This window comes from Phyllobates terribilis, unplaced genomic scaffold (genome assembly GCF_046119375.1).
Source record: "Phyllobates terribilis strain yellow unplaced genomic scaffold, ASM4611937v1 Scaffold_1__5_contigs__length_1240528914, whole genome shotgun sequence".
Classification (NCBI taxonomy): domain Eukaryota; kingdom Metazoa; phylum Chordata; class Amphibia; order Anura; family Dendrobatidae; genus Phyllobates; species Phyllobates terribilis.
The window spans coordinates 107469972-107495002 of record NW_027362761.1 but is presented as its reverse complement, the minus strand read 5'-3'; positions in this window follow the sequence as shown (position 1 = coordinate 107495002).

The following is a 25031-nucleotide window of genomic DNA, read 5'->3' as shown; positions in this document are numbered from 1 at the left end:
TAGAGGGACTATATTGTAATGCCCACCGAACCCAGTTGCGGGCGATGGCCTTACAGGATCCCCATCTGGGCTTTGCACAGTTCAAGGACAGAGCCATCCGGGTGCTCCGAGAACCGGCACCGGGTGGCGTTGTGACCCACAGGCGCCCAGCTATCACTTACCACCAGGAGGCGGCGCCCTTGTCGGCAGGGCCTGTGGGAGCTGATGCGCAGGCTTTGGACAATGACCCGGCTCCAGACCTACACCATCAGGTCCAAGAGCTAGCTAAGAGCGTTGCTGCGCTAACCCGAACTGTGCAGTCTTTACAGGTTTCCACCCCAGGGAAGATCCAGCTGGCATCCGGACCGGAGGACATCCCGTGGCGTCGACCAAGGAGGACCCCACCGGCCAGAGGAAGACCCAGTGACCGATACAGCGAAGACGGACGACCCATCTGCCGCCGCTGCAATCAACCCGGACATATGGCAAGGTACTGTTCTTTAAACGGGCACAACCTGGGGTAGAGGGCCAACCCCCAGGAAAAAGATCACCAGGCCCATCGAACTGGCGCGACAGATATGTGGGAGGACGTCCAGTCTTGCCTGTGGTACTGGATGGCATTCCCATGAGTGCCCTACTGGACACCGGGTCACAGGTCACCACCATCCCGTACGTGCTCTTTAAGCAGTACTGGAATGACTCGGATATTACCCGCTACCCTGACGACGACTTGAGTATCATCGCCAGCAATGGCCAGCCCGTGCCACAGATCGGATTTAAAGAGGTGACCATCAAAATCGGTAGAGTCGAACTGGCAGCACAGGGACTGATCATTGTAGATATTGACAAACATGAGAGTCACCCAAAAATAACTCTAGGAACTAATGTAATTGAAAATTGTCTTGCAGAGGTGATTTTCCTTTTACAGCAGGTTGCCAAGAACGCCAGCTCCGGCGAGCAGCGGGTGCTCCAGAAAGAGATCCGGGCACTGATGCGACGGCAACAGGTGGAACTCTCCGGCGGTGAGATTGGTAGCGTAAGAATGTGTGACCCTTTTCCTATTGCCATGCCCCCAAAAAGTGAAATGATGATTTGGTGCCGGGCAGCTATTGGTCTGAGAGGTAGAGATTACCAGGCAATGGTAGAACCAGTTTACTCAGACAGTAGGCCCACCATCTTGACAGCACGGGGGGTGGTTAATGTACGCCATGGGAGGGTGCCCGTTCGCATAATAAATATCGGGGAGAGGGAAGTGTACCTGCCCCGGTATGCCACGCTAGCCAAATTATATACCATTAACCAAAATTCTATACAATCTGTGGAACCCTTGCCTCCATCTCACCCGGAGGAAGGTAACGGCTCTAAGAAAAACATGGAGGACTGGTGTCAGCAACTACATCTGGGTACTGACTCCACTCCCGCACACCAGAAACAAGGAGTCTATCGGGTGGTTCAAGAGTACGAGAGAGTGTTCAGTAAACACCCGTTAGACTTCGGGCGAGTCAAGGGGGTAGAACACCACATCCCCACGGGAGACCATCCTCCTATAAAAGAGAGGTATCGACCCGTACCCCCTGCCCACTACCAACACGCCAAGGGGATGCTTAGAGACATGAAGGAGGCTGGGGTGATCAGGGATAGCTGTAGCCCCTGGGCAGCTCCACTAGTCTTAGTCAGAAAAAAAGACAACACCATGAGGATGTGTGTAGATTACCGGAAAATCAACCGTATCACACACAAGGATGCGTACCCCTTACCAAGGATAGAGGAGTCATTGGCTGCTTTAAGATCTGCTAACTTCTTCTCTACCTTGGATCTCACTAGCGGGTACTGGCAGGTTCCTGTAGCAGAGGCGGACCGGGAGAAGACCGCATTCACCACCCCGATGGGACTTAGCGAGTTCACCTGCATGCCGTTCGGACTCTGCAACGCACCAGGAACCTTCCAACGACTAATGGAGTGTTGTCTGGGCCACAGAAACTTCGAGACGGTCCTGTTGTACCTGGACGATGTCATCGTATATTCCGAGACGTATGAGGACCACCTGAAACACCTGGCGGAAGTGTTCGAAGCTCTGGCGAGTTACGGCCTAAAGGTGAAACCCTCCAAGTGTCACCTCCTGAAACCAAAGGTGCAGTACCTGGGACACGTGGTGAGCGCTGACGGAGTGGCTCCCGACCCTGATAAGATCACCGCAATTAAGGAATGCCCAAGCCCCTCCAGCGTAAAAGAAGTGCGGCAGTTCCTCGGGTTGGTAGGCTACTACCGAAGGTTTATTCCCGGTTTCACCAAAAAGGCAGCACCTATGCAGGACCTCCTGATAGGCCAGTCCCGGAAGGCCAAGAACCAGAAGCCGCCCTTCAAATGGGAGGAGCTGGAAGAAGAGTCCTTCCGCCAGCTGAAGATGGCCCTCACGGGGGACGAAATCCTGGCGTACCCGGATTATAGCCAGCCCTTTATCCTCTACACCGACGCCAGTAACATCGGGCTAGGAGCCGTACTGTCCCAGATCCAGCAGGGGAAGGAACGAGTAATCGCCTACGCCAGCCGAAAGCTGCGACCCACCGAAAGGAACCCCGAGAATTACAGCTCATTTAAGCTAGAGTTCCTGGCCGTAGTATGGGCAGTCACCGAGCGCTTTAAGCATTACCTCGCTTCTTCCCGGTTCACCGTGTACACGGATAACAACCCGTTGACACACCTGGACACGGCAAGACTCGGTGCCCTGGAGCAGAGGTGGATGGCCCGTCTGTCCAACTACGAGTTCACAATCAAATACCGGGCCGGACGCTCCAATACCAACGCGGACGCCCTGTCCAGGATGCCCAACCTGCCGGACGAAGGAGAAGATCCGGAGGGACTGGAAGAAGTTGAACTCCCTGCGTTCCACCGTCATGGGACTATCCAGTACTCCCACCGGGTAAGGAGTAAGCAGGCTGCTACGTTGAACCCCTTACCTCACTACAACTGGGCGGAAACGCAAGACAGCGACCCTGCCGTCCGACTGGTGAAGGAGATGCTGACTCGCCCGGAGGCTTGCCTTGAACCAGACGCTCCGGAGGAAGCCAAACAACTATGGGCAGAGAGGAGTCGACTGTTCCTTTACAAGGGGAAGTTGTGCCACAGAATGGTTAACTCCCGGACGCATGAACTACTCTGGCAAGTAGTGGTGCCACGAAGAGACGCAGCCATGGTGATGGAGGCATACCACGACGGAGCTGGACACTTCGGGTGGAAGAAGCTGGAGTTCCTGCTGCGCGAGCGATTCCACTAGGTAGGCATGAGGGGAACCATTGAGAAGTGGTGCAGAGACTGTGGCCCGTGCAACCTAAGAAGGAAGGACCGTGCCAGCCAGAAGACTCCCCTGCAGTCCATCGTCACCCGGCAGCCGTTGGAACTGGTAGCCTTGGATCATGTAAAACTGACCCCAAGCAGAAGTGGCTACGTCTACGCACTAACCATCGTGGATCACTACTCCCGGTTCTTGGTTGTCGTCCCCGTCAAAGACTTAACAGCTCGAACAGCAGCGAGAGCCTTCCAGCAGCATTTCTGCCGTCCACACGGGTACCCGGACCAAGTGTTGACAGACCAGGGACCTGCCTTTGAAGCGGAGGTCTTCCAAGAATTCTGCACTCTGTATGGCTGCCGGAAGATAAGGACGACACCCTATCATCTGCAAACTAATGGACTTTGTGAGAAAATGAACCAGGTGGTAATGGATCTTCTGAAAACGTTGCCCCTGGAAGAACGCAGTCTGTGGCCTGAGAAGCTGCCCGATCTGGTGGACCTATACAACCACATCCCGGTAGGTTCCACCAACTGTACCCCGGCTTACCTAATGAGGGCAAGACCTGGTAAGTTACCTGTTGACCTGGAAATGGGAGTCCTGACACCCGAGGACACTTCACCAGAAGCAGACTGGGACACAGAGAGGCAGCAGCAGTACCGGAGAGTACAGGAGAGCGTGGAGCGAAGTCTCTGTCAGGCTAGGGAAAGACAAGAGAAAACTTACAACCAGTATGCTCCCGCTGTTCCCCTGGTACCCGGAGAGCAGGTCTTGAAGAGGAAGAGACGGCTCCACAAGTTGGACGACCAGTGGGAGAAGGACCCGTACACCGTACTGCCCTCAAGCCACGAGAACCCGAAGGTTTGTACCATCAGTAAAGACGGAGGGGAAACTACAGCCATTGTATCCCGGGACCACCTGAAGAAGTGTCCCGAACAACTGAGGAACCCTGAAGAGGAACAAGAAGACCATCGACCCGTAGAGGAAAGGGAAGATATGGTTAGTACTGTGCTCGGGGACTTCCCTCGGTCTTGGACTCAAGTCAATGGTGCAGTTGTGGTACCCGTACTCACCTTCCTCCAACCAGCATCCCAAGCACCTACGGAGCAACAGGTAGCGCTGGAAGAACAGCCGGTCCAGGAGGCAGAAGACCCCACACCCGCAGACCAGGAGGATCAACCCTCTGCTTGCAGTGAGCCTGCCATATCCCTAGTGAGCCAAAGAGCCGGTAGACAGCTGCCCAGTTTACCCTTGACAGCTCCTACACCCTGTAGTTCAGGGCTAGACAGTCAGCTCCGTAGGTCCACTAGGGCCACTAGAGGCCAGTTACCCGCACGCTGGAGGATTTAAAGTGTATAAATTGTTTTATTTATGTTTACCTGTGTATTGTTGCTTGTGTATAATTTTGTGTTTCTAGTTATTTTTAGGAATCCTTGGTGGATCTACCGGGAATCCTTGTACAATTAGTTGGAGCGTAACCCAGGATGGACTAGAGACTGTTAAGGACTCGGGGTAGGACAGACCCCTACCTGGTTACGTCTCCCTGTTTTGGTGAAATGGACACCTTTGTTTCTTCAAAGACTGCACCCGGTTACGGACATGCCGTGACCTCCTTTATGTGTTTCTTTATTGTATTGTTATTGTTATATCTTGTTATGTTTTTCTAAAATATGTTTAGTCCCGGAGTACTAAATTTCACTAGGGGGGAATGTGGCACCCCAGGGGTCTGGTTTCCACAGTAACAAGCAATGTTATGTCTGAGAGCAGGTGGGAGGTCTCTTGGCCAGGGATCCTGTGCATGCCACACCTCCTGCCCAGTCTTGGGAGGGGAAGACCTTCCCCTATATAAACCCGGGGCTGAAGCAGGGTTAGTCAGTCAAGGAGAGTAGAGACAAGAAACAGCAGAAGCTCAGTGGAAGCAATACTACTACGAGTCAGGGGCTGGCAGCTGCAGAGCTCGCCCTGACTGAGAAGCTTTCTTACCGGACCCGGCGTCCGAGGCTGTGGGGACTAACTCTTGCCCAGCAGCAGAAGCCGACCGGCAGGGGATTTCAGGTCCTCAGGCCCAGAAACCCGAAGGCACGGTCACACGCGTGGGACCAGCACCGCCATCGTGGAGCGGAAGCCATTAGAAGGCCCCGAGTCACCGGCCATACGGGTGAGCACCACACGGTACACTCAGGGACGTGGGCTACTTTATCCACTTCTAGCAAGGTAGCCAGAAGAGTACAGTCAGTTTGGGAGGCCTACAACTCCGCCTGGCCAGGGGAGATCCCATCTGCTCAAGGACTGACCAGGCCCCGTTCGCTAGCAAGTACTCCGGGAGGGTCTGTTGTTGTTACCAGTAAAGACCCTGAATTACACCGCACCGTCTCTGAGTGGTTCCTGCTACCCCCATTTTCCACGTCGGCTGCCCTGAGGCCATACCCCTCCCGTTGGGGGTTATACTATCACGCTGCACAATTCTACACCGGCCTCGGCGGTCTGCCCTGCAGCGGCAGCTCCATAGCTGCAAATCAACGGGTGGCGTAGTCGACACTCAAATAACATCTATCAAGACTACCACACACCGAGTTTGACTCCCTGGGCACGGACCGGGTCCCCGCCACTCGGAGGCTACAACCCTCATCTGATCCGGTTCCGGGTAAGCCCCCGTGCGCGAGACGCTGCGCGACACAGCAGGCCCAGGGGCGCGTCATAATGGCTTAAGCAGTGGGACACGTCTGGCACTGCAGGATTTGAGTCCCTGGCGGCGTATTGTGTTACTGATGGTAGCCTGTGTAACGTTGGTCCCAGCTCTCTGCAGGTCATTCACTAGGTCCCACCGTGTGGTTCTGGGATTTTTGCTCACTGTTCTTGAGATCATTTTGACCCCACGGGGTGAGATCTTGTGTGGAGCCCCAGATCGAGGGAGATTATCAGTGGTCTTGTATGTCTTCCATTTTCTAATTATTGCTTCCACAGTTGATTTCTTCACACCAAGCTGCTTGCCTATTGCAGATTCAGTCTGTCTTCCCAGCCTGGTGCAGGGCTACAATTTTGTTTCTAGTGTCGTTCGACAGCTCTTTGGTCTTCACCATAGTGGAGTTTGGAGTGTGACTGTTTGAGGTTGCGGACAGATGATTTTTATACTGATAAGTTCAAACAGGTGCCAGTACTACAGGTAGTGAGTGGAGGACAGACGAGCCTCTTAAAGAAGAAGTTACAGGTCTGTGAGAGCCAGAAATCTTGCTTGTTTGTAATTGACCAAATACTTATTTTCCACCAAAATTTGAAAAAAAATTTCTTTCCAAATCAGACAATGGAATTTCAGGATTTGTTTTCTCATTTTGTGTCTCATAGTTGAGGTCTACCTATGATGTCAATTACAGGCCTCTCTCATCTTTTTAAGTGGGAGAACTTGCACAATTAGTGGCTGACTAAATACTTTTTTTCCCCACTGTAGATACCAATGTGTATACACCCACATCACAAAACCATCTCTGTATAAGTTGGAGCATTAAGAAATGCTCCCTAAAGTCAATCCTTTGAGGTCAGCAAGTTAGGACCAACAGGTAACATAGTAACATAGTAACATAGTTTTTAAGGTTGAAGGAAGACTAAGTCCATCTAGTTCAACCCATAGCCTAACATGTTGATCCAGAGGAAGGCAAAAAAAACCCATGTGGCAAACACTAAGCTCCACATTGGGGAAAAAAATTCCTTCCCGACTCCATACGACAATCAGACTAGTTCCCTGGATCAACGCCCTATCAAGGAATCTAGTATATATAACCTGTAATTTTATACTTTTCAAGAAAGGCATCCATGCCCTTCTTAAATTTTAATAGTGAATCACTCATTACAACATCATGCGGCAGAGAGTTCCATAGTCTCACTGCTCTTACAGTAAAGAATCCCCGTCTGTGATTATGATTAAACCTTCTTCCCTCCAGACGTAGAAGATGCCCCCTTGTCCCCGTCTCTGGCCTCAGAGTAAAAAGATCAGTAGAAAGGTCTTTGTACTGTCCCCTCATATACTTGTACATAGTAATAAGATCACCCCTAAGCCTTTGTTTTTCCACAGTAAATAACCCCAAGTGTAATAACCTGTCTTGGTATTGCAGACCCCCCAGTCCTCTAATAACCTTGGTCACTTTTCTCTGCACCCTCTCTAGTTCAGCTATGTCTTTCTTATACACCGGAGACCAAAACTGTACACAGTATTCTAAGTGTGGTCGCACTAATGACTTGTATAGAGGTAAAATTATGTTCTCCTCATGAGCATCTATGCCTCCTTTAATGCATCCTATTATTTTATTTGCCTTTGCAGCAGCTGCCTGACACTGGCCACTAAACGTGAGCTTGTCGTCCACCAATACACCAAGGTCTTTTTCACTGACAGTTTTGCCCAGTGTTTTACAATTAAGCATATAATTATACATTTTATTTCCTCTGCCCAAGTGCATTACCTTACATTTATCCCCATTAAAGCTCATTTGCCATTTATCAGCCCAAGCTTCTAGTTTACATAGATCCTCCTGTAATATAAAATTGTCCTCCTCTGTATTGATTACCCTGCAGAGTTTAGTGTCATCTACAAATATTGAAATATTACTCTGTATGCCCCCTACAAAGTCATTAATAAATATGTTAAAAAGAAGCGGGCCCAATACTGACCCCTGTGGTACCCCACTGTTAACTGAAACCCAGTCTGAGTGTTTTCCATTAATAACCGCCCTTTGTTTCCTATCACTGAGCCAATTCTTAACCCACATACATATATTTTCCCCTATCCCCATTGTTCTCATTTTATGTATCAACCTTTTGTGTGGAACCGTATCAAAAGCTTTTGAAAAGTTCATATACACGACATCCACTGCATTTCCTTGGTCCAGTCCAGAACTTGCCTCCTCATAAAAACTGATCAGATTAGTTTGACAGGAACGGTCCCTCGTAAACCCATGTTGATATTGGGTCATGAGGTTATTCTTCTTCAGATACTCTATTATAGCATCTCTTAGGAAACCCTCCAGGATTTTACCCACAGTAGAGGTTAAGCTTACTGGCCTATAATTTCCAAGTTCAGTTTTTGTCCCCTATTTGAATATTGGCACCACATTTGCTATACGCCAGTCGTGTGGTACCGACCCTGTTATTATGGAATCTTTAAAGATTAAAAATAATGGTCTATCTATGACGTTACTTAATTCCTGCAGTACTCGCGGGTGTATCCCATCCGGGCTCGGGGATTAGTCAACTTTAGTGATTTTTGGACGCCGCCATATTTCCTGCTGGGTTAAGCAAGTGACATTTAATGGAGAATTTTTGTTATCACTAATCATGTTTTCTGTCATGCGATTTTCTTGTGTAAATACGGTTGAAAAAAAATCATTTAGCATATTGGCTTTTTCCTCATCCTCATCCACCATTTCACCCAGACTATTTTTAAGGGGGCCAACACTATCATTTTTTAGTTTTTTACTATTTATGTAGTTAAAGAATATTTTGGGGTTATTTTTACTTTCTCTGGCAATGATTCTCTCTGCCTCAATCTTTGCTGCCTTGATTTGTTTTTTACATAATTTATTTAATTTTCTATATTTATTTAATGCCTCATCACTACCTACTTGCTTTAGTTCTCTAAATGCTTTCTTTTTGTCGCTTATTGCGCCCCTTACAGCTCTATTTAGCCATAGTGGTTTCCTCCTATTTCTAGCATGTTTATTCCCAAAGGGTATATATTGTGCACAGGTCCTATTCAGGATGTTAATAAATGTCTCCCATTTGCTTTGTGTAGCTTTATGTCTCAGGATATCGTCCCAGTTTATTGCACTAAGATCATCTCTCAACCGTTGGAAATTTGCCTTCCTGAAGTTTAGTGTCCTTGTAACCCCTCTACTACACATCTTATTAAAGGTTACATGAAAACGTATTATTTTGTGATCACTATTACCCAAGTGACCCCCAACTCGTATATTTGATATGCGGTTTGGCCTATTGGTTAATATTAGGTCTAGCAGTGCCCCCCTTCTTGTTGGGTCCTGAACCAGTTGTGAAAGGTAATTGTCTCTCATAGTTGTCAAAAACCTATTACCTTTGCTTGAACTACATGTTTCTGTCCCCCAATGTATTTCAGGGTAGTTGAAATCTCCCAAAATAATGACTTCTCCTTGAGTCGCTGCTTCATCTATTTGCTTTACGAGGATATTCTCTGCTACTTCCATTATTTTTGGAGACTTATAACAAACCCCTATCAGTAATTTATTATTTTTTCCCCCTCCCCTTATCTCCACCCACAGGGACTCTACATTTTCATTAGATTCACATATACCCTCCCTCAAGACGGGTTTTAAGGATGATTTTACATATAAACACCCCCCCCCCCTCGCTTGTTTGTACGGTCATTTCTGAACAGACTATAGCCCTGTCAATTAACTGCCCAGTCATGGCTCTCGTCCAGCCACGTCTCAGATATCCCTACCATGTCATAATTATTTTCCAACAAAATTAATTCTAATTCCTCCATTTTGTTGGTGAGGCTTCTGGCATTAGTGTACATGCATTTTATGTGTCTCTCTATACCTCTATTCCTTCTTACTTTATTGACTGTTCTAACCCCACCCCCAATTTCTTTATTTGTGTCCAGGTCACTATCTGCACTATCTTCCCCACCTATAAAATGAATACCCTCCCCCCCAATCCCTAGTTTAAACACTCCTCCAACCTTCTAGCCATTTTCTCCCCCAGCACAGCTGCACCCTCCCCATTGAGGTGCAGCCGGTCCCTAGCGTAGAGTCTGTAGCCAACTGAGAAGTCGGCCCAGTTCTCCAGGAACCCAAATCCCTCCTTCCTACACCAGTTCTTGAGCCACTTATTTATCTCCCTAATATCCCGTTGCCTCTCTGGTGTGGCACGTGGTACCGGTAGTATTTCAGAGAATACCACCTTGGAGGTCCTTGCTTTCAGCTTGCAGCCTAATTCCCTGAAATCATCTTTAAGGACCTTCCACCTACCTCTAACTTTGTCATTTGTGCCAATGTGCACCATGACCGCTGGGTTCTCACCAGCCCCTCCCAGTAATCTGTCAACCCGATCAGTGATGTGCCGGACTCAAGCGCCAGGTAGGCAGCACATTGTTCGACGATCCCTGTCTTTGTGACAGATTGCACTATCTGTTCCCCTAATAATTGAGTCCCCCACTACCAGCACCTGCCTGGCCTGCCCTGCTCTCCTATTTCCCTCTTTACTGGAGCTGACACTCCTCCGGCTTTCAGGGGACATGCCTTGCTGCAGCAGTGCTACCCCTGTACCGTCACTCCCCTCATCTGCCAACTTTGCAAACTTATTGTGGTGTGCCAGATCAGGACTAGCCTCCCTTGCACTCTTCCCTCTACCCCCCCTTCTAACTGTCACCCAACTAGCAGCCACACTGTCCTGCAGCTCCCGACTACCACCCCCCCACATCTACCCCAGTGAGCTGCTGCTCAGTGAGCAGTAGACTCCTTTCCATATTGTCAATGGATCTCAGTGTTGCCAGCTGCTCATTTAGATCCAGTACCTGGACTTCCAAACGCACAAAGTGCACACATCTCGCGCAGCAGTAAACAACCCCGACCGGCTGTTCAAGGAATGCATACATGTGGCAAGATGTACACTGGATAGCATTGTCAATAATGGAGCTCATTTTCTAAAGGGGATTGCAATAGACAGAATGTTAAGTAAAAAGAAAAGTAAAGAATTAATAAAATACAGACAGCAATTCAGTCCTAAGTCCTCCCTTCCAAACTCCCTGAATCCAAAGTCAAAGATGATTAATTACAGCGATCCTAATAGGCACATCCAAATAACCAATGCATAATACTTAACTTGCAATAATGTTGTCGTCCCCCATGCTCCTCAACGCGTTTTCCCTTTTGATTGTGGTTCATCAGGAGGAGATGCAGACATCAGAGACATCCTGCAATACGTTATACTTCATCATCCTAACCCCTTCTTATAGGACACCACAGCGCCAAATACAGATAAGATAGAACAACTTCCTGTATCATGAGATACAACACTCACTGCACTCTGCACGTCCACTACCCCATGCCGCACTAGAGGTCCACGCTACCGCACAGGCACTTCCGGTGTCCGGAGCACCTGCTTCAACTGTGTGCCTGTGCGTATATAACACTGCTCGCACCAGTGCGCATGTCCATTGCGCACTCCGGAATCCACCGCCAGTATCAGGATTACTCTGCACAGACACATGTCTTTATTAGCGCGTCATCCATACACCATAACGGTAGTCGTAACCCTATTGCGCATGCGTCACATCCAGCATACCACCTCACAAAGGGGCAGTAGCCACTCACACCTTCCAATGTATAAACACAGAGTCAGGTATAGATCAATCATTCAATAAAAACACCCTAAAGATGAGGTCATAAAAAACAATTACGTATAAAAACAGATATAGATAGCAGGGGTAGCCATATGCATCAAATTGAAACAATAAGTATAGTCACATCCCGATTTTCCAGTTAGATATATGATAAACATCTCATGTTAAATAAAACCATGCAGGCTGATACCACATAGGGCATAAAATCAAATAAAGCAACAAAAGTTTTGTTGCTCGTTGAGGCCATTCGGAGCAAGTGTAAACAACCTACATATCCATTGGCACTCCTTCTGGTGGAGTAGCCTATTCCAGTCCCCCTTCCCCTGAGGGTTTTTGTGCACTACTTCCAATACGCAAAAATATATTAATTTGGGGTCATTAAGATGATACTCTCTTGTATGTTGGGCTAGGAGGGTGTCCCTTTTGTGTCTTATGTCTCCCAGGTGCTCCCCCACCTGTCTCCGCAGCTCCCTTTTGGTCTTTCCTATGTAGTTGCAGGGGCAGGGACACATCGCCATGTAGACAACCCCTACAGATTTGAAATTCGCAAAATCCCTCATAAAGAAGACCTTATCATTAGAGGTGCCATTTTCAAGACCATTTTCAGTTGTTGCCAAATAAACCAACATTGCCCTATAAACCGGTACATTTGTATACAAATTCCTTAGTTCCCCCTGATTATATAACAAATTATAGAATAGAGTATGTGCTGTACCACGTAGAAAGAGTGCTAATAGATAAGAAGGAAACCTATAAGCAAAATAAAGAGTCATTTGACTGCCTACTAGTAATAAACAAGATTATAAAGGCTTATCAGCAATAGCCGTAAAATCATTGAAACCTAGATACTTTTCATCAGACTCAGACATACCATTCAGTGACTTGTCTGAATTTCAGGACAAGTACCAAATATGGCCTCTGCTGTCTTCCCTTGAAAATGAGTCTATTACTTACAAGAAGTCTACAGATAAAATGGACTATACTACAACCGCGAGTCTCCTGTGCTTCAGTCCGACAGTGTTGTGAATGTCTTAAAGATTTTGAAGCTAGTCATAAAATGAGAGACGATTTCAAACTTTGGCAGCACAAGAAGGCATCTTCCATAAGGTCACAGTCAAATCTTGGCCTTGCAATAGGGTCCGTTGAAAATATAGCTACTACTAGACATGACTGTGGACCTCACCCTCGCGCTCACACCATGACTTTCAAACCAATTAACAAAATGGTTATGCCATTGATGCCCATTGATGCACAAACCATTTATGGCACTGGCTCTACTGTAAAACCAGTTTAGATTTGTCCTGCTTGTCAAAACTTTTTTTCCCAGGATCGTTTTCCTGGACACAGACTTTCTTCAACACAAGCAGAACAATTTACAGTCTGAGAAAAAAAATAAATCTGATTTCAATCATGCAACAGCAGCACCACTATCTGCAGAGTGTTCTCGCCCAGAAAATAGGTATGTCACGAATAGAAACTGAAGCCTTGGCTTAATGTTGGATCTAACATACTGAAATAAACATTCTTCTATTACCCAACATCTTGGTTTCCAGGAGCTCATTTACTAGCTTTAGTTTTCTCTTATGCTGACAAATACAAAGAAGAGAAACAAATTATTTCTATTTTGACCATAAGAATGTAAGTCCTATAATGTAGTAAAATAGCATCTAAATATCTCACAATTTACAAGCTTTCCTGTACATAGTAGATGTATGCTGCAACCAGCCTGCAAACAATCACTGCTGTTTTTTCCTGCATCTTTTGTACTTCATTAGCTGAGCTAAAGGCAAGAAAATGGGGGAACATTTTATTAACTGCTTCCATGTTTCATAGAGCACAAAAATGACCTTAAAGGGCTTGTCCACTAACCGAACAACCCCTTTTTCAATTAAATAGTCCCCTTGTAAAATAAAAATAGCATATATTCACTTTCCACACCTTCCAACGTTGTTAACACCAGGTTTCCCAGGGCTCGTGTTACATTGTTATGCTATGTGATTTCTGCAGCCATATGCAGCTATAAGACAGCTAGAATACAGGGGAACATACAGTGGGAAAATAAGTATTTGATACACTGCCGATTTTGTAACTTTTACCACCTACAAAGAATGGAGAGGTCTGTAAGAGGTACACTTCAATCATGCTTAGTTGCCCTGGCTGTGTGTTTCGGGTCATTGTCATGCTGGGAGACCCAGCCACGACCCACCTTCAATGCTCTTACTGTGGGAAGGAGGTTGTTGGCCAAAATCTCGCGATACACGACCCCATCCATCCTCCCTTCAATATGTTGTAGTCATCCTGTCCCCTTTGCAGAAAAACACCCCACCCCCAAATGTGATGCTTCCCCCACCATGCTCCACGGTTGGGATGATGTTCTTGGGAAGGGGTGCACATAGAAATCATGGGGCCCCAAAAGTCTGAATAGGTCCCCCCCAAATTGTATGCAGGACTGCAGGCAGAATATCCCCCCCCCCCAAATGTGTGAAGGGCTGCAGGCAGAATATCTCCCTCCCTTTAAATTGTGTGCAGGGCTGCAGGTAGAATATCCCCCCCCCCAAAATTATGTGCAGGGCTGCAGGCACAATATTCCCCCCCTTCAAATTATGTGCAGGGCTGCAGGTTGATTATACCTCCTCTGCCCCTCCGTAAGGTGCAAACTGCAGTAGTGCAGCTAGACATTTTATTTACAAAGAAGAAGTGCCAGTGGCAAGGGAACACATTAAAAAATAATCCACCTTCGGGCCCAGCTTACCGTCTTGCGTCTCCACACAGGCAGACAGTGCTCAGCTCAGTAGCTCACGTTCCAACTTCCTCACATAGATGTGCTAATGACTTACGGCCGGGCCCTGCATACCGCTGCTCTCTGGCTGGAAAGCTATGTCAGCCAAGAGGCGTGACGTTCTTAAGCAAATCCAGCCATAGAGTTCAGCTGGCTTACATTTAATTAAAGGCGCACAGCCACACACATGACACTGCACAGCCGCCAGACCACACCGGGCACGGGCACCCTCACCCGTCGGGCCCCATGGCGGACGCGTGGCCTGCCGCCACTGGCGGTACGCCACTATTCTTGGGGTTGTACTCATCCTTCTTCTTCCTCCAAACATCCAAACATGGTGAGTGGAGTTGATAACAAAAAGTTATATTTTGGTCTCATATGACCATATGACCTTCTCCCATGTCTCCATTGGTTCATCCAGGTGGTCATTGGTGAACTTCAAATGGGCCTGGACATATGTTGGCGTGAGCAGGGGGGACCTTGCATGCCCTGCAGGATTTTAATCCATGACGACGTAGTGTGTTACTAACTGTAATGTTTGAGACTGTGGTCCCAGTTCTCTTTAGGTCATTAACCAGGTCCTCCGGTGTAGTTCTGGGCTGATTCCTGACCTTTTCCAGAATCATCCTTACCCCACGAGGTGAGATTTTGCATCGATCCCCAGACTGAGGAAATTTGACAGTCATCTTGTGTTTCTTTCATTTCTAATAATTGTGCTAACAGTTGTTGCCTTCTCACCAAGCTGCTTGCCTATTGTCCTGTAGCACATCCCAGCCTTGTGCAGGTCTACAATTTTGTCCCTGGTGTCCTTAGACAGCTATTTGTTCTTGGCCATGGTGGAGAGGTTGGAGTGAAGGGGGAGAATCAGGGTCGGTATCAACACGCTGTGGGCCGGAACTGAGTTCTCTTCGCTCTGTGTCCCCTCTTCTATAAAGGACTGAGAGTAGAGTGTGTAGTGTGATGGAGGATTTTCTGTGCTCACTGTTACATCGTCGATGGGACCGGAACCAACTTCAAACAATACAGGAGATCTTAGATCCGGATTAACAGACTCCCTTTTACTGTGCAATTCTTCCACACACGGCTGCAGCATACAGATTAAGACATGGTCTTTAGTTAGTGAAGTACCCTTGGTAATGTGCCTTTCCAGTGTTTGTCCTCGTTCTGTCCTGAGACACAGCATCTTCCACTTCCTCTGCGACCAAGCTGAGAATCTTCCCATTAGGGATATAGAGGCCTGCTTCTGAGCACCTCTGGTGGGCTTTAAGCCCAGGACTGTGCCAGCGTCCAGATCGAGTATCAAACGTGTCCTCATTCTGTTCTGAAAACTTACACTATTAAAACACTTTCTCCACTGCTGTACCTGCTGTTGGAATCTGTCTCCCTGTCCATTCAGTCTTCCTCCAACACTCCACTCTCTCTCTCTGGTTTGAGACCTGCACCAGTCCCGTTGTATTGGGGGTTGTGGACCCAGAAATTGGGTGTTCTTGTCATAGACTACACCCTGACAGACTCTGTGCCTAACTCTCTCTGTCTGCAACCCGGAAATTGTTTTCTATAAAACTGTCCTAATCCCTCCCAGCTAATGATGCAACCCCTGAGTTTAAGTATCTAAGTAGTGTCGTGTAAACTATATCCCTACCCATTGTATGGTTCCCCTCTGGGCAGACCTCCCGCATCCCAGGGACAGCCTTAGGCAAAGTCTATAGTAGAGCCGGCATACAATAACGACCATAGGAATAAAGCACAGCAAAACATTTTTATAACATAACACATATTTAACATAAATCTTCAACTCAATAAACCCCTTCTCAACTCGGCGTCTTCTCAGCCCACCACCCTCCTACAGAGTGTGATTGATTGAGTGTGTGGACAGGTGTCTTTAATACAGGTAACGAGTTCAAACAGGTGCAATTTATAGAGGTAATGAGTGCAGAGCAAGAGGGCTTCTTAAAGAAAAACTAGCAGGTCTGTGAGAGACAGAATTCTTGCTGGTTGGTAAGTGATCAAATACTTATTTCATGCAATAAAATGCAACATAATTAATTAAAAATCATAGAATGTGATTTTCTGTTTTTTATATTTAGATTCGGACTCTCACAGTTGAAGTGTACCTATGATAAAAATTACAGACTTCCCCATTCTTTGTAGGTGGGAAAACTTGCAAAATGGTAAGTGTATCAAATATTTATTTTCCCCACTGTATATTGAGGAACCTACCCAAGACCTTCCTTTTTAGGGCCAAACTTTCATCCCACCAGCTAAGACATCTGCAATATAACAATCCAGACACAGCCACAACTGATCCTGTCTTTGATAGTAAAAGGAACCACAAACATTATAAGGCTGTGTGCCCACGATGCGTTTTTAATGCGTTTCTGCAGCGTTTTTGCAGCTGCGGAAACGCTGCAGAAGCGCATTAAAAAACGCATGGTAGAAGGGCAGCAATGTTCCCTAATGATAATCCGCATGTGCTGTGCACATGCTGCGGAAATTTCCGCTGCGGATTATCATTGCGGAAAAAAACGCAGCACTACCAATTATTTTGCGGAAATGCTGCATTTTCGCCGCCATTGACTTGCATTAGAATGCGCCAATTCCGCAAGACTGCATCTGTACTTGCGTAATTGGCGCGTTCTAATGTGCGGATGGTACCCGGGTGTAGAGGAGAGGAGAGTCTCATCCACACCCAGGTACCATTAAAAAATCTGTAAAAAAAGAATAAAATAAAAAACAAACGTATATTTACTTTTTGGCGGCCCGCGCTGCACTCCTACTTGCTTCCCGGCACTTTGCAGTAGATTGAAGGCCCGGCGCTGACGTCAGAGTCATGTGACGGGTCACGCGACGCTGACATCGGCAGGTCTTTCAATCCACCGCTGTCGGCAGCGAGCGAAGCAAGCCAGCGCGGGCCATCGGAGGGTAAGTATATATTTATTTTTTTATTTTTAACCACTCTCCCGGGTCACACTATATAAATCCATGCAGTTTGCATGGATTTATATAGTGTGACCTAGTTCACAAGCACTTTCCAAGTGATGCTAAAATCGCTTGGAAAGCACTTGTCAATCCGCATGCGCAAATGTCAGTGAATAACGCTCCATTTCTGCATGTCCCTGGCAGGAAAATGCATGTACAATCCACATGTACAATCCGCATGTACAATCCGCATGCGTTTTTTTCTGCCAGGGAGATGCAGAAAAGCTCAGGAAAAAATCCTGAGCATTTCTGCATCGTGGGCACATAGCCTAATGCCAATATGTCAATAAGGACAAGGTGGTCAGATACTTTACTTCTGCAGTTGACTAAAACCCCCTCAAAGTCTTCTTTTTATTACCTCTTATCAACCCCTCCTCTTACAACCCTAAACCAATTCAGTTCTTGGATTTTGCAGTTTCTAGTTGTTTTCACAACTCCTTTACTTCATCTCTTCCCCTCACAGTCCCTGGCATTCTTCTTTAATAGCTTTGGTGCTACAACACTTAGAAGTTATGGGTCCTGTTACAAATTTTACATTGAGACCCAAGAGGTTCAAAATTCTGTTTGCCCAGTTTTTACTTGTAAACCCTTTTAATGGGCCCAGAGGGTTTAAAAAATAAAACTCAAGCAATAGTCAACTACATTACTGACTCCACTCCTTCCGTTCCTCCTCCTCAACTTCAGCCTGTGGCCAGATTTCTGAAAAGAGGCAGGGCATAGACGGAATGGGGCATGCCCGCCTTTCTAATTTATTAAATTGTTCACCAGTTTAGTGGTGTAAATTTTGCTAGTAATGTACTTCAGTCTCTAACTGGAGTACATTTCTGGTGAAGTTTCTCGCCAGTTAAGAGATGATTCTAATTTATTAAGTGGCATGTGTCTCTTAGTGAATCTGGCGCATCATACTCCAGCAAGCCTGTTTATTTAGACTGTAATGCTCATCGGCCGGTATTAATGATTCGGTCCCTGTTTCAGCAACCGGGTCTGTCTTGGATAAAATGTCAAGGTTGCAGCTGTCACATGAGTCCCCCCTGTTGGGTGATACCGACAGCAAACGGAGAAGCAGTGCCGGACTGGTAGGTGAGTTTTCTTTTTTTTTTCCTTTTTTTCAACCACCATTGGCTTATTAAAAAAGGATTTATGAATAGTGGACAACCCCTTTAAAGTGCTATAGTATGCTGTGAATGTTATTATAAATATATAACATGGAACTGTAGGTAAGTTTTCGGAGGTAAATGCACATAACAATTATGGAAATCATTGCGCACAAAAACTTAGCTGTAAAATTTATGACTTTTCTCACTTGCCACAATTGAAGAGTGGAGTGGTTGAGGTGCCCAAAGTAATGCAGTTATAAACACATTTATTAAAAATTGTTAGTGCTGATATATTTTTATAACTGTCAATTGGAAATGACTTAACAAGAGGCGAGGCATGTGCCTTACAATGAATTTGGCTCAAACCACTCCATCAACCGTATATTGGCGTAAGATGTGTGTTATTGTATCTTTAGAATACATTTCACTACTTCAGTTTACATATGGTTGTATGACCTGCTCTTTTTAATATCTGGCTTTGGAACATGAGTTTGTGATCTGTTTCTAAGTTCTCTTCTGCCTCCATTATCTGACATAGTTACATATAGTCTATTTGTAATGTGTGAGAATAGAATTGAATAAAGTAAGACTTGCAGTTACTGACCATTAAGTCCTATGAGCAGAGAAAATAAATAAGACATTGATATATTTCCAGTGTACTTTCTCACTCTCTTAGGTTTCCTGCGCTTCAACCAAGGAGGTTTGGTTATCAAGCAGTCTCTGGACCACCCTGCTCCTATTAGTATGAATTATTCAACATGCTGTAGCATTTTCTATTGCATTGCCAGTGACACTCAATATGTCATTGATTTACTTGAAAGCCAGGTCCAGAAAGGTAATATATCTCTAAATGCACACTGTTTATACCTTTTCGTTCTCTGTATTATTAGTCATTTCCAGGTCAGGAAATATCCCACTAAATGCATGAAAAGTGTGCTTTTCCTGAGCGGATATTGACTCTACTATGTCCAGTTACAGGCATGTTGTCTTATCTCATTGCCCACAGTTTATTTACCTAATGTATTGAGCGTGGTGTTGGCACATGTGGAACCAATCTCCAGATTCCATGCAATGACATTATAGAGAACCCTTCTGCCACAAGCTAAAAACTATCATGGTGTTGTGACAGCATATATACAGTATATCTTTATATAGTCATGGCTAAAAGTGTTGGCACCCTTGGAATTGTTCTAAAAAATGAAGTTTTCCTCCCAGAAAATTATTGCAATTACATATGTTTTGTTATACACATGTTTATTTATTTTGTGTGTATTGGAACAACACAAAAACTGGCAAATTGAACATAATTTCACATAAAACCCCAAAAATGGGCCGAACAAAATTGTTGTCATTCTCAACTTAATATTTGGTTGCACACCCTTTGGAATAAATAACTGAATTCAATCACTTCCTATAACCATCAACAAGCTTCTTACACCTCTCAACTGGAATTTTGGACCACTCTTCTTTTAAAAACTGCACCAGGTCTCTCATATTTGAAGGGTGTCTTCTCCTAACAGCAATTTTAATATCTCTCCACAGGTGTTCAATAGGATTTAGATCCGGACTCATTGCTGGCCACTTCAGATCTCTCCAGTGCTTTGTTTCCATCCATTTCTGGGTGCTTCTTAAAGTATGTTTGGGGTCATTGTCCTGCTGGAAGACACATGACCTAGGACACAAACCCACCTTTCATATACTGGGCACTACATTGCGACCCAAAATTCTTTGGTAATCCCCAAATTTTATGATGCCTTGCACACAATCAAGGCACCCAGTGCCAGAGACACCAAAACAACCCCAAAAATCTTTGAACCTCCACCATATTTGACTGTAGGTACTGTGTTCTTTTCCTCATTCCATTTTTGGCAAACAGTAGAATGATGTGCTTTACCACAAAGCTCTATCTTAGTCTCATCTGTCCACAAGACCCTTTTTCAGAAAGATTTTGGCTTACTCACGTACATTTTGGCAAGCTGCAGTCTAGCTTTTTTATGTCTCTGTGTCAACACTAGGGTCTTCCCAGGTCTCCTGTCATAGCGTTTCATTTCATTCAAATGTTGACAGATAGTTTGTGCTTTCACTGATGCACCCTGTGCCTGCAGGACAGATTGAATTTCTTTGGAACTTGATTGGGGCTGCTTATCCACAATCCGGACTATCCTGCGTTGCAACCTTTTATGAATTTTTCTCTGCCGTCCACGTCCAGAGAGATTAGCTACAGTGCCATGGGTTGTAAACTTCTTGATTATGTTGCGCACCATGGACAAAATAAAATGAAGATCAAGATCTCTGGAGATGGACTTGTAACCTTGAGATTCTTGATATTTTTAAAGAATTTTGCTTCTCAAGTCCTCAGACAGCACTCTTCTTTCTGTTCTCCATGCTTAATGTGGTACACACAGACACATAATGCAAAGATTGAGTCAACTTCTCCCCTTTGTATCTGGTTTCAGGTGTGATTTTCAAATTGCCCACACCTGTTACTTGCCACAGGTGAGTTTGAACAAGCATCACATGCTTGAAACAAAGTTGTTTATCCACATTTTTGGAAAGGTGCCAACAATTTTTTTCTGCCCATGTTTGAGGTTTTGTGTGAAATTATTTCCAATTTGTCCTTTTTTCTGTTTTTTTTTTGTTCCAATATACAAAGGAAATAAACATGTGTATAACAAAACATGTGTAATTGCAATAATTTTGTGGGAGAAATACTTCATTTTTTTTGGAACAATTTCAAGGGCGCCAACACTTTTGGCCTTCACTGTATATACGTACAGCAGGTGAAATACGTTTTGAACACGTCAGCAATTTTCTAAGTAAATACAGGGTACAACGGATACTGGAAGCCTGTGTTAGCATTTCTCCTGCGGTGTTGCTATCAGTGTGTCAAGAGTGGGAGAAGAGGGTTGCATTGACAATCCAACAAAATGGGCAGCACTTTGAACACATTTTATAAGTCATAAACTTATCAAAAACTCATGAAAGAATAAAGTTACATTAAAACCAAGCACACCATTGTTTTTCTTATGGAATTCTCAATAAGTTTGATGTGTCACATGACCCTCTTCCCTTTGAAAAAAATAAAGTTGGATCCAAAATGTCCGACTTCAAAATGGCCGCCATGGTCACCACCCATCTGGAAAAGTTTTCTCCCTCCCATATACTAATGTGCCACAAACAGGAAGTTGACATCACCAACCATTCCCATTTAATTTAGGTGTATCCATATAAATGGCCCACCCTGTATATTTCTTAAGCTGCCACTGACATGAAATTCGCACCAGACGTTGGTACCAACCCATCCAATCCACACAGGTAAAGAAATCCAACCATTGATGTACATAAATTAAGTTATGTTTAATAATGAAAAATGATACAGTTTTGCAACACCTTGTCATGCTATAAATGAGGTTATTAATAGTTGTCTGAGGAATGTTCTGCCACGCTAAATACACTTGGGCATGCAAATAATCAAGATCCACTGCTGGCAGCTCTCATTATAATTGTCGACCAATGATATCATAGATATGTTTGATGGTCCGAAGACGCTGCAGGCCCTGATTACATTTTAGGCCACTCAGGTTGTTCATGAGCATGTGGCTGGGCATTGCTATTTTGAAAGATAGCTCCTAGGACACTTTGAAGAAATGGTCAAACCACTAGTTCTGCAACCAAATCAATATAATACCCGGTTATTAGTGTACCTAGAATGAAGACTAGAGTGGTCCAGCTACAATACACTATGGCACCAGTGCCCCATTTTCACCATGGCCAAAGGTAGTTATTACAATCGTCAGTTATACTTCTGCTGCATATGTTTTTTAGGTCCTTTTTGATTTATACTGTATGACATTAGGACATAGATATATGGCTGTTACATGTGCAGACATTTACTATATATTGGGGATATACACTGCTCAAAAAAAATAAAGGGAACACTCAAATAACAATAAATGAAATATTCTCATTGAATACTTTGTTCTGTACAAAGTTGAATGTGCTGACAACAAAATCACACAAAAATCATCAATGGAAATCAAATTTATTAACCAATGGAGGCCTGGATTTGGAGTCACCTCCAAAATTAAAGTGGAAAAACACACTACAGGCTGATCCAACTTTGATGTAATGTCCTTAAAACAAGTCAAAATGAGTCTCAGTATTGTGTGTGGCCTCCATGTGCCTGTATGACCTCCCTACAATGCCTGGGCATGCTCCTGATGAGGTTGCGGATGGTCTCCTGTGGGATCTCCTCCCAGACCTGGACTAAAGCATCCGCCAACTCCTGGACAGTCTGTGGTGCAACGTGACGTTGGTGGATGGAGCGAGACATGATGACATTGTCCTGCATTAGGAGGAACCCAGGGCCAACCGCACCAGCATATGGTCTCACAAGGGGTCTGAGGATCTCATCTCGGTACCTAATGGCAGTCAGGCTACCTCTGGAAGCACATGGAGTGCTGTGCTGCCCTCCAAAGAAATGCCACCCAACACCATTACTGACCCACTGCCAAACCGGTCATGCTGAAGGATGTTGCAGGCAGCAGATCGCTCTCCATGGTGTCTCCAGACTCAGTCACGTCTGTCACATGTGCTCAGTGTGAACCTGCTTTCATCTGTGAAGAGCACAGGGCGCCAGTGGCGACTTTGCCAATCCTGGTGTTCTGTGGCAAATGCCAAGCATCCTGCACGGTGTTGGGCTGTGAGCACAACCCCCATCTGTGGACGTCGGGCCCTCATACCACCCTCATGGAGTCGGTTTCTAACCATTTGTGCAGACACATGCACATTTGTGGCCTGCTGGAGGTCATTTTGCCGGGTTGTGGCAGTGCTCTTCCTGTTCTTCCTTGCACAAAGGCAGAGGTAGCGGTCCTGCTTCTGGGTTGTTGCCCTCCTACGGCCGCCTCCACGTCTCCTGGTGTACTGGCCTGTCTCCTGGTGGCACCTCCAGCCTCTGGACACTACACTAACAGACACAGCAAACCTTCTTGCCACAGCTCGCATTGATGTGCCATCCTGGATGAGCTGCACTACCTGAGCAACTTCTGTGGGTTGTAGAGTCCGTCTCATGCTACCACGAGTATGAAAGCACAACCAACATTCAAAAGTGACCAAAACATCAGCCAGAAAGCATTGGTACTGAGATGTGGTCTGTGGTCCCCACCTGCAGAAACACTCCTTTATTGAGGGTGTCTTGATAATTGCCAATAATTTCCATCTATTGTCTATTCCATTTGCACAACAGCATGTGAAATTGATTGTCAATCAGTGTTGCTTCCTAAGTGGACAGTTTGATTTCACAGAAGTTTGATTTACTTGGAGTTATATTCTGTTGTTTAAGTGTTCCCTTTATTTTTTTGAGCAGTATATTCAGGCCTTGTAATTATCATAGTATTATATACTCTCCATTTTATATGTTGTCTGCTTATGACTCAGCCATTATTACATATGCTCATATATGTGTTAATTTGATTACCTATATGACACTATAATTATACAGGGCTTTTTTGTACATATTTAAGATGTTGTGTATTTCGTGTCTATATGTGAATTTTTCAATAAATACATTTTGATATTCATTTTCTCAGATCATCCATGCTCCTTTTATGTCACTGTAGGTTATATATGTAAACTGAGTGGATTTAATTTACCTATGAGGATTTTCTTTTCTTCACCCAACACCATAATTTCAGGAGTGGGACTATTGTGATGTTCTTACAAGTAGGCCTCTTCATGGCATTCCCAACATAGTCTCCATACCAATCTCCAGCTATCGTTGTGTCTAAAGCCCCCGTCTCACATAGCGATATCGCTAGCGATATCGCTGCTGAGTCACGGTTTTGGTGACTCACCAGCGACCTCACCAGCGATGTCGCTGTGTGTGACACTTTGCAACGATCAGGCCCCTGCTGTGAGGTCGCTGATCGTTGCAAAGTGTCCTGGACCATTTTTTGGTCGTTGGCCTCCCGCTGGCCAGCACACATCGCTGTGTGTGACCAGCGGGACCAACGATCTGGCTGGTAACTATGGTAAACATCGGGTTACTAGGGGCACGCGCGCACTTAGTAACCCGCTGTTTACCATGGATACCACTCTGCTACGGTGCACGGAGGCTCCCGCGCACCGTAGCAGAGTGGTATCCATGGTAAACAGCGGGTTACTAGGGGCACACGCGCACTTAGTAACCCGATGTTTACCATAGTTACCAGCCTGCTCCTGCTTGCAGCAGGCTGGTAACGGGAGCAGGACATCGTGGAACGATTCTTTCCACGATATCGCTGCTCCCCTGATCGCTGGTGAGCCTGCCTGTTTGACAGCTCACCAGCGATGTATTAGCGATGCAGCAACGATCCCTGACAGGTCGTATCGTTGTCGGGATCGCTGCTGCCCTAAGGGCCCCGTCACACTAAGCGATGCAGCAGCGATCCCGACAACGATACGACCTGTCAGGGATCGTTGCTGCATCGCTAATACATCGCTGGTGAGCTGTCAAACAGGCAGGCTCACCAGCGATCAGGGGAGCAGCGATATCGTGGAAAGAAT